This window comes from Botryllus schlosseri, chromosome 3 (genome assembly GCF_051294905.1).
Source record: "Botryllus schlosseri isolate E-star chromosome 3, Bs_hap1, whole genome shotgun sequence".
In the NCBI taxonomy this organism is placed as follows: Eukaryota; Metazoa; Chordata; class Ascidiacea; order Stolidobranchia; family Styelidae; genus Botryllus; species Botryllus schlosseri.
This window is the reverse complement of record NC_137238.1, coordinates 878,992-898,282: the sequence shown is the minus strand read 5'-3', so window position 1 is coordinate 898,282 and position 19,291 is coordinate 878,992. Positions and strand designations below refer to the sequence as shown.

Here is a 19,291-nt window from a genome sequence, read left to right as displayed (position 1 = left end):
ATACTCTTACCAAAACATAAACCAATCGCTCTACTTCAAATGCCAGAATTTAAGTACATATGATCAGAGTTGAGTACCGTAATACGACTACGCTACCGAGGGATTTCCGCGTAATTCTGACGATGCCACTCGAAATGCTTTGTACAGGACTGACGTCTAGCATAGGTGAATCTCTGATTACTTCCACAACAAATTTCTGGAACGTTTACAACTAGAAATCAACAGTGCAGTATGCGATATTTAGCACTGAAGCAGGTGCGCGAGAAAGTAGCTTGCTAACCAATTTGTGGTTGCTATGCGTATCTAGTCACGTGATCGAAGTCCTGCAAATGGCCTATTATTGATTTATTGGTTATTGCAAAGGAGAGGAAGTTGATCGATGAAAGTGATAGCACCAAGAACAGGAACGCCGACATGTTTCGCTTTTTGCGAGAGCGAATGGCCATGATTTTACGATGTTAAGTCGAATAATCTTGCTGCATGAGTGCTTATACATACCGGTAGTACATGCATTGTCAATATTTTAGCGAACAACTCTGAAGAAAGTGGCGTGCTTTGAAAGACACGCATAATAAAATACTGACAGACCTGGATACATCGAGCAATTTTTCAAAGGGACTCTCGTGGCCATATTTCAATAATATGCACGAAATGACGAGAAGCCGTCCAAGGTGTAGAGTAAGTATATATGTCCACATGATTCGTGGTGACTAGTAAATGCCATTAGGCGAGCTCTAAGTCATCAAATATATTCTACTTCGTTAGTCAGTAAGTGTAAACGCCGGATTTGAGAGTTCGCGTGTTGCACAGCCGACTGCAGTTAACGACGAGACGAAGATATCACGTTTCTGGTCACGGTGGACTGTGACACATCAAGTGAAACAATCGCTATGGAGGCGTCAGGAACGTCATCCCCCGTTGCTGATATCCCAGCATGTCAGACTCTGCAACGGGTCATAAATGGTATAAAAATAAATCAATGTACTATGCATCGCACTCTTATTCCGTTTTTTTTAAATAAAGGGACTTCGAGGAACGACTAAGAAGAACGGAAGCGGATGACCAGCAATCAGACAAATATAGTATAATAAAATCTCTGAAGGAAATGAGTGACCAGCAGCTCCAGTTCTTGATGTAGTCCGAGGAGAGGCATATGGAGCAAATTGAGATTCGAGGAGAGGCATATGGAGCAAATTGCCAATCTCGATGCCTTAATGCAGTCGGCTTTGGCGGCCATAAACAATATCGCTGCTAGTATTTCCAACCAAAATTCTATTTGAAAAAGTAATGTTTAATTAAGGATAAATATATTATTCATGATAAATATATTATTCAAACGAACAGAAACTATATGATAATTTGAATAGACACGACCAATAACACACAATTATTGGCGAGTGTTGAAGAGTTGTGTACAATTAGTGGCGAGTGTTGAAGAGTTGTGTAGAGATGTCGAACGCCACCCTACCATTCAAAAAATGATCCATTCTCGTCGCCTGTAGAGCTGGTGAACGCCTTTCTACTATTTAGGGTGATATATAGAATGTATTTTGGATCGGAGGTTCAGCAGCTCCTTGTATGTTGGTCATTGTACAATCTCACTTTGCCTATGAGATGAGGCGATGATTTGAGTGATCGTTCGTGTATTACATTGATAATTCTGTTGACTGGGATCAGTCAAATGGGGGAGTGTTTGCGCTTGCTCATTTCATTGGTTAATCCTGATTTTAGTAATCATTTGTAATCAAGCCTTTTCAGATAGGCTGTTCTTACCGCTACCGGACTGCCTGCTGCACACTGGCTCTCGCGACACGACAAAACAAGAGAATCGCGCCTGTCTGTGACAAAACCATGTACATACACCGCGTCGCCAGACTACGCAATAAAGCGGGCTGCGCAACTCGCCGACAAAGTTGAAAAATTCCAAATTCCAACTTTGTCGCGAGTTGCGGGCTCAGTAGCAGTAGAAAATAAGCACGCGGTCTTATTTCGGCGGTGCTGTTGCAATCTTTTCTAATCGTTCAGCTTCCTAATTTAACATTCTCGTGTATCAGATGCGTAATTTATCTTGGGATTGACTCAGGGCGCTGTATGATATCCAACAAGCCCAGAAAAAGAAAGATTCAACCTCAAGTTGATAACTTGAAGATGGATGAACGAAATTAAGATATATTTGATAAATAAATTACTATATGTTCACAATACAAGATGAATAACAGAGAACATGACCGCTAGCCCGCCAATGCCACTGACATGCTTGACGTTACGAAAGTACCGGTAGGCCAAGTAGAGTCGGCCTATATATTATAAAGATATCTGATTGATGGACTATGCCAGGGCGTTTTAACGATTAGACACTTTCTTGTTTATATTCTTTGTATCTTAGGTACTGTATATTGTGCATCTGCGTCTTGAGTTGAAATAATAAACTCAGTTTTCGAATTTGAGAATATCTTAGTCTTAGTGGCATTATGGTGCATCCCTTATCAAAATTCGGAGCATCGGCAAAATGCTGTCAGTACACATAGAAAACACATATGTGTAGGAAGTATCTTGATGTGTTCTTCAATAGTACCAACCAATAACCTATACTGTTACGAAATCATTAAGCTGGTACAGAACAGATAGGCCCACGTTACGACTCGGTGTCCCAGTGTGCAGCAAAACGCAACTACCGCGATCGTGAACGCGACTCGATCGGGGAATTAAGGCCTCTGCACACTGACCTCGCGACGCAACATCGCGAGTTGCGAGTCGTAAGTCGCGAAGCAATGCACACTGGTCCCGGCAGTGCCCGCAAGCGGCAACTACAGCTCTTGCGCGTTCTGTCCGAAGTCTCGCAATGGATACACATTGCACAGCTCCCGATAGATCGCAAAATGAATATTTCGATGGGTATACATGGGTTTGTCAATGAATAAGATGACGTCTTATATGCACACACTTTTCTATTAACGAACCAATATCATATTTCAATGCTGATAACGCATAATCTGGGTGACCCAGTTAAAGGCGCTATTTCCGGTTGCCGATCCAAATTTCTGGAGCTCTAGCTGTAGCCTATTATGCTACAAACATCAAGCCTTTCTGTATTCCACTGCCTCAGTGACTGCATCAACTGTCAAGCACTCATACATTAATTTCTCGATATGATAGAGAACAACATTCAAATGCATTATAATTTCATTGTAAATGAATTGAGTCTTAACAATATTCAAATATAACTCTGGGATTATTTCCTTTTCAATCTTCGATTCGCCCTCAGGTATCAAGCATGGAAACTGATCCGTAGGCCTGGTTGATTCATTCTCCATAATGATGCGTAGTCCATTTCTGACTTATAATATTAGCCACTACAATTCGTACCGAAGTCTCATAAAGAGGAGAATAGACGAAATCTAACATCAAGAGTTACACTGCTGCTACCTAGTCATCAAAAAGATTTTCAGACGTCGTGTTCTGAGATGTACCGGTATCTGAAATATACATCAGTGAACCCATGACATACCACGATTATATGTGCCTGCTTAACCCAGTTTCCAACCAATGTACATTGTACACTGTACAGTGTACAGGTTAAAATGAACCAGACAAGGTATATATATAATAAATCCACCTGTAGACATACAATGACTGAGAGTTTCGCGGTATCGGTACTGCTGGAGCTGGTTGGCCTTTGGTAATTACCAAGTACCGGTACTGCTTACAGTAGAATGCGCTCTTGCAGTAAAGATGGCCTCAAATCAGTCTAAATTCATTGAGGAAACAATTAAAGATGCCAAAACACGCAATACCCGGACAAACTATTGCGGTGACATAGAACTAAGGATCAGTAACTGCTGACCAGTCGCTCGCAACTCGCGACAAAGTTGAAAATTTTCAACTTTGTCGCGGAGTTGCGCAACCCTGTCGCAGACGGCATGTTGCGAGTTGCCGGCGACTCCGGTCTGCATGGTCCAGTCGCAGACAGGCGCGATTCTATCGTTTTATCGGGTCGCGAGCTCAGTGTGCAGAGGCCTTTACTTGTTTTAGTCGTGTCGCAAAGCCAATGTGCAGCAGCCTCAATTCCCCGATCGTGTCGCGCTCATGATCGCGGTAATTGCGTTCTGCTGCACACTGGGACATCGGGTCGTACACTCGTAACGTAGGCCTATCTGTTCTGTGCCAGCTTAATGATTTCGTAACAGTATAGGTTCTTGGTTATTACTTTTGAAGAACACATCAAGATACTTCCTACACATATGTGTTTTCTATGTGTACTGAGCATTTTGCTGATGCTCCGAATTTTGATAAGGAATACATCATAATGCCACTAAGATATTCTCAAATTCGAAAAGTCAGTTTATTATTTCAACTCGAGACGCAGATGCCCAATATACAGTACCCTAGATACAAAGAATATAAACAAGAAGGTGTCTAATCGTTGATACCCCTAACATTCTCCATTATACCCCGAACATACTCCATCAATCAGATATCTTTATAATATAAAGGCCTACTCTCCTTGGCCTACCGGCAGTTTCGCAATGTCAAGCTTGTCAGTGGCATTGGCGGACTAGCGGTCATGTTCTCTGTTATTCATCTTGTATTGTGAACATATCGTAATTTAATTATCAAATATATCTCGATTTCGTTCATCCATCTTCAAGTTATCAACTTGAGGTTGAATCATTCTTTTTCTGGGCTTGTTGGATATCATACTGCGCCCTGAGTCAATCCCAAGATAAATCACGCATCTGCTACACGGGTATGTTCAATTAGGAAGTTGAACGATTAGAAAAGATTGCAACAGCACCGTCGAAATAAAAGCGCGTGTTTATTTTTTAAGGCGACTGAGCCCGCAACTCGCGAAAAAATCCAACTTTGTCGGCGAGATTCGCAGCCCGCTCGCCGACACTTTGTTGCGTAGTCTGGCGACGCGGTGTGCATGGTTTTGTCACAGACAGGCGCGATTCTCTCGTTTTGTCGTGTCGCGAGAGCCAGTGTGCAGCAGCCTTAAATCGTCTGCGAACCACCATTTGTTGGTTATATACGTTGACGCAAAGTTTATTGTAAATCTTAGTTAACTTACTTTGGTTCCTTACTTACGTTAATCGTAATCCGATACGTTCGTCGGTCGTATGTTGCCGTTGCTGTGCAAAGTACCAGCTATCTTCGTGAATTCGTACGTTGCTGTTGCTGCACTACGTGTCTGCTATCTTCATCAAGTTGTATGTTGCTGTTGCTGCACTATTTGTCAGCTATCTTCATTCGAATCCGAATTGAACATGTTATTGCGTTATTAACTCTTTCGACGCCGCGTATCCCCATATGTTCGCTAAATCGAGAAAGCTTAGTTTTGTCTCGAAAATCTGACAAGTCATTTTCGCGTTCATCCAAGATGTGGCATTATGCGGTAATCAATAGAAAAGTTGGTGAATGGGCCAAGTAATCCTGCATAAGCCTAATAATTTAGGCTATAACCAAAATTAACGTAACCAGTAAGTTAGACGTAAATTGATGTATCTTGGCTCGCGGAATACGGATTTCATAGATTTATTCGGTATGTTGTACATTATCTAGTATGTACATATAAATTAATAAATTGTTAATTGAAATGACATTTGAATATATCATAACATATGAGTTTTGTTGAATTTTCTGGCAATATATATATAATAAATTCGTTATGAATAGCCGGCATATAGACAGCGAGGCGTTGCTGCTTTACCATATGATAGGTTATGTCTTATGTTGAATATTCCTTTATAAAATGTTGAATATTCCGAAATAAAATGCTTAGTCAAATCTTTCGGATCCTTGGCAGCACGGCCATTAGCGATACACGGATTTACCATTATACATATTCGATCTGTTTAGGCGTCGGATAATTTGATAGCTAGTATGGATTCGTTTTACGAATATGATTACGGCGAGGAGAGCGACATTCTTAGCTCTGGCTCTGAGGACTCGGAACTGCAGAGCGTATTTACGTCGCGCCGTACTCGGAACTGCAGAGCGTATTTACGTCGCGCCGTACAAGGCCTGTGAATTTGTCGGCCTTGGTACGGCATGAGTCCCCAAACTCCCCACCTACCAAGAGGCGAATATTGAGCACCAACAGCACATCCGTGGGGCCTTCAACAAGTCCCCAGCCCGATTGCCCCACACCAGTCTGTACGACGTGGGATGAGGACACGTCGACAACACCAAATCCTCCATTCCAATTCCTAGGCATACCAGGCCCTAAACTGGACCCAGATATAACTGCCACGGCAAGAAACATATTTGACCAGGTTTTGAATGAAAGTTTTTTTAATTTAATAAAATATGAAAGCAACAGGCACGCAACTCAAATGATAGCAAAAACAAAAAGAAAGAAGTTTTGGAACAATTGGAAAGAAGTATCGGAACAATTGGAAAGAAGTATCAACTAAAGAAATGGAAAAATTCATTGGCCTGATATTTGCGATGGGATTGGACAAAAAAACAAAATTGGATGACTGTTGGTGTAAATCCGAAGCAATTTTTAGGTGTGAATTTTGGTCGACTGCAATGTCAAGAAATCGCTTTCGGCTAATATTAGCGGCACTCCATTGTAACGACAATGACAAAGCAGTACCGTTTGGTGCCGAAGGATATGATCCAGTGTTCAAGCTGCGGCCCATCATCGATCACCTGAACACTAATTTCCAGGATAACTACTCCCCTGAAAGAGATTTGAGTTTAGACGAAGGGACATGTCCTTTCAAGGGTCGTGTGACATTCAAAGCCTATAATCCAATGAAGCCGAAAAAGTGGGGGATCAAATTATTTGAATTGTGCGAATCGAGGTCAGGATATTGTTTGAATTTTCAAGTGGAGGTGGGAAAACTTGCTGGGGACTGTGGGCCGGGAAAAACGAAGGATTTGGTTCTATTTATGATGGACGACTACAATGAGAAGGGGCAAATTCTGTATATGGACAGGTACTATACCACCTTGCCCCTTTTCGAAAGCTTGCTGGCAGTGCAGACGCATGCCGTTGGAACGTGTCGTTCCGAACACAGGGGATTACCGGTCGAAATGAAGGAGCCAATCACTACGATGGGGGAGACAAAGTCTATGCGTGCCGGGAGGTCCTTGCTCCGAAGTGGAATTACAAGAAAGAAGTATTAATGTTATCCACCATTCATGATAATGGGATGACCACTGTCAGAGTAAGATCCGAAACTGGGGCAAAAAACAAACAAAAACCGCAAGTGATTGACTCCCATAATTCAAACATGGCAGGAATTGATAAGTCTGATCAACTTCTGTCATACTACAGCTTCGAGCGCAAGACTGTCAGGTGGTGGAAGAAACTTTTCTTCCACCTGATGAGCTTGGCATTGGTCAACTCGCAGAAGTTGTATAATATAGCATCGCGAAAGCACATGCCAATGCTGCTGTACGTGCGAATGATTATACACCATCTTGTTGATGACCAGGTCAGCCACCATGGCTCTGCGATACCAGCTGTCATCAAGGATGGATTGGTTGGAAGACATTTTCTGGCGCTGAATCCCCCAGTATGAACGAGAGCGCATGGACAGCGTAACTGTGCAGTCTGCTATCAGATTGAAAAACGTAGGGCCGAAATCCACGATGACGCAGAACAACAGAAACCTGTCAAAACAAAAAATCAAAGTTTCACTGCTCCATATGCAAAGTCGGGTTACATGCAGCACCTTTTTTTGAAGCTTACCACACAGAGGCCTGCTGGGAATAAAGTTTCAATCTAAATTTAATTTTATTATTCTAGTTATTAATTTACTCAAGGGTTCGTCATTTTATCATTCTTTATTATCAATTATTAATTTATCAGGGAAACCAGCTAGAAGAAAACGACAACTATCCCATTGCACCCTGGCTGCCTGTGCATTAATATATTTTTGTGGCACCTGAGCCTAACCTTAACCCATTGCATTGCTGGCACAAAGTGTGCATTTGGATGGTTGTAATTCTTTTCTAGCTGCCGTTTTGCTATGGTGGCTTCTTCAAGAAAATGACTGCGACAAAATACTTTTCACAATTTCATCTTAAATTTGAGACTACATCCGTATTTATAGTGCAGTGCCCCTTCACGCTAGTAGTTCTTTAGAGTAATTTTGCTCGTTTGTTATTGTTTACCTGTTGTATGTTCTGTGTTTGCTGATCTGCGCCGTTCGCCAATAAATGCTCTTTACTCTGGCAGTGTGAAATTTCCTACAAATCCGTTGTCGTAATCACATTGCAGTGGTCAAACTGTCTTGGTTGTGGCGATGGCAATTCCAATCGAGAAGATCGTACTATTCATCTTTCATGTCTTAGCTGGAACCTGGAATAGTTCATAGAAATATGTTCAATCACAGTCGCATCCATGCCGTAGGATTTGTTCGAGCGCCTCATGATTCACAGAATTGAAATAGTCACATTCTGTTCAAAACCTTGGTTGCATGATATCGCAGACATATAATATGAAATATAATATGTATAAGATCCCCGAGTCAAGTTTGACATACAACTGAATATAGTATACCGGTACAATTTCATAAGCCTAATCAATTCAGTAGCCTAACCTTAGCCTTATTAGACCCATTCAGCTTATCCGCGTATTATAACGTCATAATATACAAAATTGCTCGATATTGGCAGATTTGTAGCCAAGACTCACGGAATATCGCAATTTACTGCTACATAATGTTGCATAATACAGACTAGTAAGAGCTTAGTACTTACTAATAGAAACATAATATGTTCAATTGTTTATATTTGATAGTATAAGTATAAATACAAAGTTTCACTGCACTTGAATACATATTAGTAACGAAAATCAATCGACGAAGTACGAAACTCCGGCAGCTCCGCTCGCAAAAGTCGCAAAACGTGGTTCGTCCGTACCAGAGTAAACCCAGATAACATCTTCTGGTGTAGTCAAGCATGTTATGGCTCTAAAGCTAGATCTTGTTACTGGCTACAATACGGACTTGGATACAAAACCATAGCACCAGCGGAAAAAAGTTGTGACTCATTGAAAATCGTGAATTTTTGTAAAATAGCGGCGTTTTGAACACAATCGTCGATTTCAGCTCGGCGTCGAAAGAGTTGAAGTCATGGAATATGTGTACGAATTACAACGATTAGCATCCGCAGATAACCCCATTAGACAGGCTTTGCGCCTATAATCGGCAGCGCAAGATTCAGACTGCCGCGCAGAAACGGTGCACACTTAAAGAAAATATCAGTAAGCAATATAAAATGGAAACGCAAGTATATGCAAAGGAAATAAGTAGCATGTGTTTATGATATGTCAGAACCTGTTTCGATAATGTTGACCATATTCAAACTCGGATATGATCTCGCAGTGCTTTGGAACTTCTAGATTTATATTTCTATTGTTCATGATAATTTCTCGTCGCAGCCCGGCAGTATGTATGAGTTCTTGTTCTCACATATTTAGAAATGAGGAGTTTCTCGTGGGTCTGGTCACAATGTGAATGATGTAATGGAATATTGACATTTCCGAGAATGCTTCTCATGTCAATAAACTGAGTTTTTTTGCTTTTGAAAATAAATTTCAAATTCTTCCATTAGTAACAAATCTTTCATTTGGGCATATCAGTCCTCCTCTGGTTTTGGGTTCGAATTCTAATGGTAGAGGGTTCTTAGATACTTGGTTTTTACACCAATCTCTCCATTCAACCGGAAACTTTTTGACAGCCCACTTCAATACAGCATTGCATATATATTTAATTAGATTCAGGTCATCATCGGTTATCAATACACTCTTATACCTAGAAACTCCCCAGTCGGTAGCTCCAGGAATAATCGTCTTCAGCAATTGTTTGACATGACTTTCATGTATACCTAAGCAGCAAATGTAGGTCTTTTGCATGAGGGCAGAGTATGACAGCATCATTTCCTTTTTACTTTCGAGTCATACAGTTTTCTTTATAGCTTGTTTTTTATCGTTATTTCCTTTTTTATCGTTATTTCCAATCCTAAAGTAGATATTCCGGTGTCCAATAGTTAGCAGAATACGCACAGATCCAAGTAGCAAATGACTGCAGAAAATGAAAGTCGCAGCCTTACACGCGGTGTCGCTGCACGGAACAACATAAGGGTGCGTTCATACCTAATTTTCAGAACACAATTTCCCAGAATAATCCTCAGAATGCCAGCAATGTGAACGCAGTCGAGAATCCCGAGGCTGGTCTGGTCGACATAATTTCCAAAACTTCGGTTCCCAAAAATTTGGATCTGAACGCATCCGGACCCGCTTCGCCTGTCAATCATATTCTTATTTTGGGAATATGCGGGTTCGGCTCGCGCGGGAAATGACTACTGCATCGTAGTATGTGCACCTGTGCAGCGTGCCCTATAGTTGCGTTTCTCAAGGTGAATTTGGAAAGAGCTATTATCTGCAGTTTTATGGGGCCAAAGTGGCACGTACGACCTATATCTAGATGTCTACTATGCCTATTTAGTTGAAATATAGAAGATCGGAATAAGCGGGTGTCATTTTTACCTGTGTACCGTGTACAGCATCATACAAATATTTTTACATAAGCATCATACAAATATTTTTACATTTCTTGTAGAATATAGATGGATAGCATAATTTTGTGATGAAGAAACATGTTTCACACACACACATTCTTCGAAATCACAATGAAATGTCTGTCTGAGTCTCGAGTCATGCGCAATGACTCAAGTCCAAGTCGAGTCAATACACAGATTGACTCGAGTCGAGTCATTTCCGTATTTTGAGAAAATGACTCGAGTCAAGTCGAGTCATCGGAGAATCGTGACTCGAGTCATTACATTTCGTGATGAAGAAACATGTCGTCGCGAGGTATACTATGGTCTACAGAGGAAAGGCAGCGTCTCCGACAATACAGTATGGGACTTGCGAATCTGTACCTGGTAAATAACCAGATTCAGGCATATTCAAACCGCTGGAAATGAATCTTCAGCCACATTCACTGTCAGCAAATATTCCACCATCAGTGTGTCTGCCTGTGTCGCCAATATTGATTAATATAAAGCAATAACGAGCATCGCAAACTGCCAATAACACAATACTGTAGGTTCCCTTATAATTGAAGTACTCCGAACCACTCGAACTGGGGGCTTCAATATCCATATGCTAACCGTCGATTGCTCCGAAAGCTCCAAAATTTATTGAAATCCCGAGAGATTTCTCGCCATTCTTCAGATGTGGCTGGAGGTTTCAATACTTCGGGTGACAGTACCTTCCACAGTGCTTCGCAGGTCTCTTTGATGATCAGGCTCACTGTCGAATGCCTAACACGATAACGCAAGCCAATAGTGATCTGAGAATCACCCGTCGCCAAGAACCTATTGCAAAATTCAATTATGTGAAATCGATAATAAATGAACGATCATTTGCTCACCGTAATGTAATGGCAAGTCGATAAGCTAGACAAATTGCTGGCCGCCAGTTCGTATCTTGCTTTGTTATGTATGGGCAGGGTTGCCATCGACATGGACCCAAAAATAAGGACAGTCGAGGAATTAAATTAGCACGAAAAGGCGTTTTTATACATACTTTGTATTTATACGAGCCGCGGCATGTCACAATTCCATACTTTTCGCCAGAATCTACTCCAGAAACTCCTTGTTATTAGAAAGTGGTTCATGGATCTCACGACATCTCAGGTCTACGTTTACCTATACTCAGGGTCGAAACAGCACTTTGTCGCCCCCCCCCCAGAAAAAACAACGTTGGTCTTGGGCCTCCCCATAGGGTGATAAACCAAACTTCTTCACCCAAGATGGAAAAAGGTGTGATGGAAAAAGGTCTTACACCAAGTTTAGACAAAATCATTTTTTGAGTGAATGGAGCAAGAACTCCAGTAACAATGCTTGTAGTCTTGGTCCTGGCCGAAGAAAACTTATTTGCGATGTTTGAATCGGGGAATATTGCATTAAACAAATTGCGATGTGCAATCGTTGGTGATGAATGATTGCTGGTATTTGACAGTATGGAATGCTCAGGTACCCTCAGCAGCAACTGCCTTTGTAGTCTGTGGTCGTTGGTGTTGATAGACTTGTGGAAAAATTATTCATCGACTGGCTCAAATTAATCATTATGACACACTTATTGTGTTTTCGGGTATCAATGTGAGTTGAAATAGCAGTCTTTCATATGGCCTCCAGGTTAATGTCACAATTGCAGATATTGCAATGTGCGAAACACTCGCCCTTTAAGCTTCGATAGATGCGCAAGTGCAATATAATTTTGATAAATTTATCTATGAATTATAGCTTTACTACTTTTTAACCAATGTGTCGACTGCACTGCGCCTTTTTTCACTACGCAATAAATGCTGCCTTCCCCACAGCTTGAGCTTATTCTTCTGTAGACCAAACACAGCAGGAACATGGTACTGCTGTTTACTGCATAAATGACGTCCGCTGCGGTAGCTTGGTACAGACGAACTGCAATACTACCACTCACTGCCCTAACTATTTCACCACTTAGCAGACAAATCGTGTGGTGTGCACGTCACGAGAGTTCCTTTCATTTATGATGTCATAATATCTCTACGCAAAAGCATAATTTGAGAATATTATGCAACACAGATACTAGAGGAAAACGATCGAAGTTCTGTAGTGGTTGAAAATAAGACAAAATAAGGACGCAAGTCGAAAATAAGGACATTTCTTAGAAATAGGGACAGTTGAGTTTTCTAAGACGTGACCCTTCAAAATAAGGGCAAATCTTAGAAATAAGGACGGTATGGCAGCCCTGTGTATGGGGGTACTTTAGTAAGAAGCTCACGAAAGGTCGAGTCGTCCATGCGAAAGTATTTGTGAAACATTTCCGAGTCATGGAACAGGTCTTCAACTAGATTCTGTTCACCAAATCGAATTCGGTCTTGAAAAATGGGCGGACCCACTCTCTATATTAAAGCAATCATCAACGTTCAGCATCGTAGACTTTGCACCGGTATATATATGCAAGCATAAACATAATATGTAAGATGGAACGGATGGAGAAGGGGATAGGAAGGTTTCTTAACGAGGGTCAAATTAAAGTTTTGAAAAGATAAGGGCAGGCCTATGGATGCAAATAGAGCGATGACACAATTATGTCAGCATTGAAAATCAGGTTTCATCTAGAAAACTTGGTGAGATAACTACAGGAGCTATTTACTCCAACAGTATAAATGATCTTCAGATATGAATAGGCCTGCTTGAGAAAATCCTCCTATCCTCTTTCGTCTTATCGCACGATGTGTGATTGGATAGTATCACTGAAGTTTGCTGCTGGAATCCAGTACATACATAGTCTTGGATTGGATTGCCAAAAAACTAGTCAGGCTGACTGAAGACTGGATTGCCAAAAAACTAGACAGACTGACTGACAGACAGAGACAGACTGGGACAGGAACTGCATTTTAGCTCTGGATGAAATGCTGCAGTCCCACAACGTGGAATTTGACCCCGGATTAAAATCGTTCATGGGGTTCGGCAGCCATGAGTTCAGGTCGGGCGAACGAAAATTCGCATCACGCGCTTTGTAATTCATGCTGAATGGACTTGCCACAAAGTGGAAGCAAGTAAAGCAAGTAATAGGTGAAGTATCTATGATACTCATATTATAGAAAATACACATCTTGAGGGAAAATTCATATTGAATTTAACAGCGTATTATTTTACATGGAATTCGGTATCTTGCGTTCAATTGTGGGAAGTGACGAAACATTGATCAAAGAGTTGGGTCGACGAGGAATGGTCGTCGCTGCTGTCGTAAGCAATATGGGGCCATTAACTCAAGCAATGTGGCGATCTGCCAACATCAGAACGGGAATGTCTGGTGACGATTGGTATAGATCGCCTTTGTGAGTTCAACTAACTGCGAACGTTTTATCCAACCAGAAATCAAGTACTGTTATTGGTTGATCATCCGCATCTTGATGGTGCGAAGGTATGTTTCGTGACTGATGTCCCTCATCTTATCCAATGAGAGTTTAGTCGCCTAAAAATGCATTAAAATACCGGATGTCCCATCAACTTCCACAAGTGTATGGTCGGAATCATATTAATCCTTTTTTAAACCATCACAATCATCATCTCCGCAATTTAGGTTTCTTCATCGTGAGTCGAGGAATTAGTCAACTACCAGGAGGGTAAGGAACTGAAAGTGGGACCAATACCCACTCGAAAACACGTTAAACCAACAAAACTTGATAATATGATATTTTGCACCGCTGCTCAAGTGAGATATCAATATTCGTCATGATATTGCCACAGGCCTATGCATCTGTTGGTTTTGAATATACCATATCATCAATATTTCAGGTACTCAGTCATGTCCCCGCTTCTGCTCTACGAGCAATGCACGCTTGCGGTGCTGTTGTCAAGGATGCAGAGACAAATAACATTTTCTGCGAGTTTTACAATAAGTGGTTCCTAGTATTGATAAATTAGAGCACAAATAAAGAGCGAAATCATCCAAATAGTCAATTTCAATATAGAACTGGCGAGCGCGTCTATAGACAAACCAAAGGCTTTTGAGACCAAAATGGCGGACGCCCTACATAACAATGAAATGACGACACGATGACTTCGCACTTCTTGTCCTTCTATGTTCTAGGCTAGTACCCACCTACCAGGATGTGACGTCTCACGTGATCTTGAGCTGCAACTACAATTGATAATATTATATCTAGTTTTTGTAGGACTGAGAAGAGCACGAAACTATTACCTACCGTCAATCGGGGTGACTTTGATGGTTTTAGGCACTTTTGATACATTTCGAGTAGGTTAAAGAGGTTTCTCATCCTTGGTTCTTTGAACTAGGAACAATGTGGGTCCCGGCTATTAATATACCAAAACACTTTTATCAGGTTTCGTCTTCATACTTCTTTAACAGGTTAAACAATTATTAAAGTCACCCCGGCGCCGGGCCCCTTTGATAGCCAATTGTTTACAAATCTACAATCACCAACACAATTTATTCCACCAATTCAAAGTGTTCTGAGATGTCCAGAGACCACCATTTGAAGAAAAACAGTAGACACAAATCTACAATCATCAGCACAAATTATTCCACCAATACAAAGTTTTCTGAGATGTTCAGACACCATCATATTTGTAGCACTTGCAATTTGCGGTTGCACTGGTTGTCCCTTTTCTCTCAAGACAGAGTTCATGGAATCAGTTGTCACCATCTAAATTCCAAGTAAATGCATTTGGTCTGCTCAGGTCTGAACTAACCTGAACCCCAACACAAGCTAAACCGAACCCTAACTTGCTATTTTGAATTCCACACTATTAGAACGTCCGCTGCTTCTAAACTTGTTGTGTTGAATACCTCTCTATTTCAATCTGTCGCTATTACGATAGTCTGTCTACTTCTGACACTTGGAGCTTGCAGTTGCACTGCCTGTCCCTTCTCTCGCAAGGCAGAGTTCGTGGAACCAATTGTCACAGTTGTCACACTGTTCCCACAACTGATACTCCTCGACCTCCCACAGTCGAATTTATCACAGATTTGACAGACTTCGCCCTCACTGTCACGGCTTTCTTCATCTTCCTCAGAACTCAATAGTACTTCAATTACCCTGCCTCTTGGACTGTCTCCGTTGAATTTTCGTTTGCAGCAGGCACACGCTTGAGCACCTGCTGCTCATCCTGAGGTACTAGACCGCAAGCCTTGATGAATCCAGCTGCAAGGTTTACCTTTTTCTCCTCCATTTGATTACAAAGTCTTTTCAAAAGCAAGGGGAATGTGGTCTTTGGTATGCTGCCCCTCACTCTGCTCTCTTTTCTCCAGTCCTCCAGTATCCTTTTCCACATCTTCTTCACTGGTCCAAATACGGCAACATCCAATGGTTGATGGAGATGAGGTGCATTTGGTATTAAACTGATGAACTTGATATTTCTTCACAATCAGCTCAATCAGCTATTACCTGTGCACTGAAATGTAATACCAAATTATCCCCAATGAGCACTTTCTTCAAGGCTTCTCCTTTACATGGTCTAAAAACAACTTCAACCACTCCTCGAACGTAGGGGAATCAAACCAACTACTAGGTGAGTGATTGTATAATGTACCAGGTGGGCCACCTTTCGTCCATTCAGTATAGAGTTTTTTTGATTTGTAGACAACCATTGGAGGGAGATACTCTCCCACTGCGTTTCCGCAAAACATCACGCTCACGGCTGGTTTAGAGTGTGATGTCTTTCTTTCCACTCTTCGAAGTCCTCTTCTCACAATGCACTGTTTAACCCCCTGGATGGTCTGTTACGTTAGTTTCATCATAATTGTAGACGTTCTGGGGGGCTCTACCCCATGCAGCTTCTCATAGATGTATTTGAAATACTGTTTCACTCCAGTAGAGCTAATTTCAGCACGGCCTGGCTTCACATTGTCAGCAAGCCGTTGTGTAAGATGATGACGCTCCTTAAAATTGTTTCGCCAGTCTCAACCAGGCAGGTTTTCACGGAAGATTTTTATGGTCTTTTTTTGTCGGTTCAGATAGTCAATGTAATGGATATCACAGGAAGATAGTAGAAATTTCCAATTAGTCAGGTGGTTGATGACTTTTATGACTGCAGTCTCTTTGGCAGCCGATAACGATGATTCTCTAATGTCAACCTGGTCTTCCTGTATGCTTAACTGTTGGACGTGTCTTATTCCAAATCGTTCCATATGGTATTTTGAACCGCTTCGATGCAGCAAGAATGGACAAACTTCCAATCCGCACCTGGCGCACAGCATATTCTAGGTCTACCTGAGTACACGCAGTTTGATACCCCTCGACCCGGATTCCGTTTTTAGAATCGTGGCATACAGTAATTCTAAGTAACTTTATCAGTATCTACAAAGACAACATAAAATACATATCTACAACATAAAATACATATCTACTAACATAAACACATCAACTATACACAGAATTTTGGACACCATTGATCAATTTTGACATGCAGGGTGAGTTTGATAACCATTATCAAGCCACCCCGGTTGACGGTACCTACCAGGATGTGACGTGTCACGTGATCTTGAGCTGCAACTACAATTGATAATATTATATCTAGTTTTTGTAGGACAGAGAAGAGCACGAAACTATCAGTTACCACGAAAATAAACGTGTATATTTCATTACTAAAGAAAGAATGAACGAAACATGACTAAACAACGAGTATAAACGAATAAAGACAACAGATTATACACACGGAGAAACGAATTCTGTATTTCTAAAGGTAGGTTACATATCGCCCGGTGCTACAACAAACGAGTCATTTTTTTTGACCAGCCAGTAATGCAATGGCTCAGTGGTTGCATTGTTTAGTCACAGTTGATTGGCTAGTGTGAGCTTATTTCGCGGAAGTTGGTAGAATGTTCTTTGCGTTTCTGGCTGCACGTGTTATTTGAGTGCGCGGTCGAACAGCCAGAAGCTTTGTAATACTTGCGTACTGCTTAGTTTTACTTGTAGTGTAGCGTAGTACTTGTACATGATCATCTGTGAGGTACTCATTGGAGTATTAGGTTGTGTTGAGTTTTGGCTTATAATTAAATTCGTAACTTGTAAATACTCCGGATGTACTTGATGGCATGCTGGTGGCGGGTCGCCGACGAGAGGGGTTCCGAACCGAAAGACAACGATGTCCCTGTTTGGTCTACAGCGCCGATGTCCCTGTTAGGTCTTCAGTACCGTATCAGGGTCGCTACAGTTCGATCCTTGGGTGCTTGTTTTCGTCCTCGAAGATGATCGGCATGCGGTATGGGGATACATCTTCAACTCCGTTCCCATAAAGTTTAGCGATTTCGTCAATAGTATTAGGACACTGTATTAGCACTGAAAATACATAATCTACTATTGTTCTCTGTGCCAACTTTTCGTTTTGTCAAGCCACCGGATTCTTTCTGGCATTTCATTAGAGAGGAATTACTCTACATCAGCTTCGGAACCTTCTATGTTTAAAGCTACGTCCAGCGAAATGCAAAATTCTTTCCCAATAGCATCAAAAAATTCCTCATCTTGGGAAAACAATTTATAATATTCATGTTCTTTTAAGACGGCATCTATACACCTCGTGTCCGAATCTTGGTTCATATTTGTTTTCAATTTCAACATTTGGGCGAATCATTCGATCGCCAAGAACCGGATCCAATGACAAAGAACGGGCTTCATCATACAATGCTGCTACATGTTCCAGTGAGCAAACATATTCGAAAAAGTTAGAAAACTCTGTCCGTTCTAGTGTTTCCAGTGAACACAGCTCGATGAGGATAGGGGCGCAGACTCGATAATCACGTTTTCGATTGCTTTGTGCGCGTCAAAGAAATTGGCGAGTTCGTGCGCAGCGGCTGGTATGCACTTGTCGAATCTAGCATTGATTGTCTTTACAAGAGCTTCTGTCATGCGGCAGAGGTATACAAGAGCTTCTGTCATGTGGCAGAGGTATTTGAGCCAATCCTCTGGATTGATGACCCACATATTCGTTTCGATTCACTGCATATTGACCATGACGGTCATTACTGGAGTTAGAAAATCGCGGCCCCTCACCGTGAATCTCCTTTCATCGCAATCATCGCCGAAGTTACGCGTCTCATGAGCTCGGGGTATTTGTGTTGAAACGCCTGGATGACGTTCGATGGTAATTGCAGCTTCTTTCCGTGACCTTTACACTCCACGTATCCCATTCCCATGCCGAACATAAGCGCAAATTGGGTGCAGCGGGATATAAATAAACATAGTCTCGCCATTATCTTTAAGAATAGTAAAGACCAAGTCCATCCAGTGAGGCACATTCCACACAACGACAAAATATTTCTAAGATGCGCTGGCATGCAACCGTTGGAGTGCGCAACTGAGGACAAGGCATGTTTAAAGCCTGAAGCTATAACATACTGCCCGTCGGCCTGAGACACCAGTCTGATTAGCATGTCCGTCTCAAGCTTTATGGTGGATTTCATAACTCGTTGAGAAAGGTCAGCTGCAGTTCCACCAATAACCGCACCGTCAGAGGTGGCACTGTACTGTACATGGTGGGTGCGGCAATTGGTATTGAAATCTTTTCCCCTTACACATGGTTAATACCATTACAGCAATAGTGACTCGACGCAGTGGCAAAATGCGGACGGATCCCAGTAGATGACAATTCTTGCGAAAGAAGATGCACAGAGTCTTGACAATCTCATTGAATTCTTTTCGACTATGGCCGACATCACCAACACGCGCCACACACGTATGTAGTAGTGCTATCTGACTCTCGAAATGCAATATCGCGCTTTTTACTTTACCTTTACTTTTTACATTTCATTTGCGGT

General features: G+C 41.7%; 1 long non-coding RNA gene and 1 pseudogene across 1 annotated transcript in view; both read right to left on the bottom strand.

Annotated features, from left to right (window-relative positions):
• The window catches only part of LOC145435518 (uncharacterized), a 446,234-nt gene that overhangs the window by 159,143 nt on the left and 267,800 nt on the right, over window positions 1-19,291 (bottom strand). The window lies entirely within an intron of this gene.
• On the bottom strand, window positions 15,206-16,193 carry LOC145435465 (uncharacterized; annotated as a pseudogene).